Source organism: Musca autumnalis, unplaced genomic scaffold (assembly GCF_047663935.1).
Source record: "Musca autumnalis isolate F117 unplaced genomic scaffold, ASM4766393v1 scaffold_2, whole genome shotgun sequence".
Classification (NCBI taxonomy): Eukaryota; Metazoa; Arthropoda; class Insecta; order Diptera; family Muscidae; genus Musca; species Musca autumnalis.
Window position 1 is genome coordinate 138,875,973 of NW_027411755.1, and position 2,031 is coordinate 138,878,003.

Here is a 2,031-nt window from a genome sequence, read left to right on the forward strand (position 1 = left end):
ATGTCTATTTTGACCGGACTAATAGTTTCGTAAAAAAAATAAGTTAAAATTTTGAAAATACCGAAAATCGGGAGGAACATTTAGAGGGGGGGTTCACCAAAACGTTAGTTGATATAGTCCATATTCGAACTTGATCGTCCTTTTCAAATATATAGCGTTCCAGCTCAGTTATTGTAGGCGTTAGAGTAATCACATACGGACAAGGCTAGATAGACTCAGAATTTTATACTGATAAAGAATATATATACTTATTTCAGTGCGTTACGAACAAATGTAATATACACTCCATACCATAGCTATGGTAGAAACTAGAGTTGTATAGTTCATGAACGAACTAGTTCAATTGAACTATTCATTGAAAAGAGCGTATGAACTAGATCAGTCGATATAGTTCATTATAGTTCAATAGCTCACTGAGCGCCGACCGAAAGATCCACAAAGAGCGATCAAGTAGGTAAGTAAGTAAGTAATTTTTATTTGAGTCGTCTTCTTTTCGATGGTACAGAGAGATACAAACTGAATGATTAACATGAATAGGATTGTTAGAACTGTTGTTGTCTTATTCTAACTCACTATGGAATAATGAATATGCTACAATGCGAACTGTGAAGTATTAACACAAAAGAGAATAAAGAATGATAAAGCAGAACAAGGTTTGCTCCCGACCTCAGCTGTGACGAACAGAGCTAAAGTGTCTGCAGAATAATAAATATAAACAAAACAAAGTAATAACAAAACAACTAAAACTAGATAACAATATCGATACTGTAAAATTATGACAACAGTGCTTGAATACATAATAAATGTAAGTTCAGAGGAATTAAAGGTATCACAGATGGATTTAAGTAATAAAACGAATGCTCAGCAGGAGAGCTAATACATATACTATAAAGTAAGTATAAGTTGTGTTAAAGAAAATAGAATAACAATAACAAAATAATTATCCTCTGTGGGATCCAGGTACTGTTTTTGTGTAGAAGTGTGGCAGTGTATAGTCGCCCGTATCATCGTCAGGAGGCTCATTGAGGATTCCTACCGGCGATAGATAAGACGATTCAGACCAAGAAGTGTTTTTTTCCAGATCGTGTATTGCGCTTATAAGGGGATTTTCATGGGTGGCCAGGTTTTCCACAAACTTCCTGTGTTGTTGTTGGACATACTTTCAAAATGGAACAACTTTGGAAGAGTTGTAAATGTAAGTATTTGAAAACTTCTTATTTTGAGTTTTATAATGTTTGTTGATACATTTTCTCAGGACCTGTCTTTCCAAAATTTCCAATTCGTTGGCAACTATCGGGGAAATAGAAAACCAGATTGGAAATGAATACGAAAGTATGGATCTGACAGCCACTTTATAGAACAGGAGTTTGGTGTTTTGCGGTAAGTAATTACTGTTGAGTATGTTTGAAAATCTCCCCAGTACTCCTTTTACTTTTTGTATGATGGAGCGGGCATGACTGTTGAATTTCATGAGGTTATTGAAATTGACGCCAAGGTATTTTATGGATGTTCTGAGGGGGATTTCTACTCCTTCCAGAGACAATTTCAGCTGCTTACTTTCAGGAACAACGTTTCTTGGACCTTTTCCTGATGCATTACGGATGCAAATCGCTACCGATTTTGAAGCGTTAATGTTGATACCCCATTGGCTGTAATAATGGTTAATGATATTGAGGTGATTAGATGGAAGTCCCAGAGCGGCAAACGGTGAGGGGCTATGAGCATAGATCAAGCAGTCGTCTGCATACAGGATCGCTTGAGAAGATTGATGTGTGTGAGGGAAGTCGTGAAGAAAAATGCTTCCTTGGGGAACACCACTTCTCACAAGGCCCATTGATGAGGTTGAATCTTTGATTTGAACCAAGAATTTTCGCGATGTGAAAAAACTTGTCATGATTTTGACGATGAAAGGGTCGGTGCCCAACTGGACTAATTTATATAGAATTCCGATGTGAGAAACGGAGTCGAAAGCTTTCTGAATGTCCAGAGATATGGCAACAGTACATGATTGACTCCTTAAATGCGTTGTTA

General features: G+C 36.9%; 1 long non-coding RNA gene across 1 annotated transcript; it reads left to right on the forward strand.

The window, feature by feature from the left end:
- The first annotated feature begins 636 nt into the window (after window positions 1-636).
- LOC141393103 (uncharacterized) lies at window positions 637-1,529 on the forward strand. The gene is made up of 3 exons (XR_012409998.1): window positions 637-892; window positions 961-1,195; window positions 1,256-1,529. It is a non-coding gene; the product is annotated as an uncharacterized lncRNA (long non-coding RNA).
- Window positions 1,530-2,031: the final 502 nt, after the last annotated feature.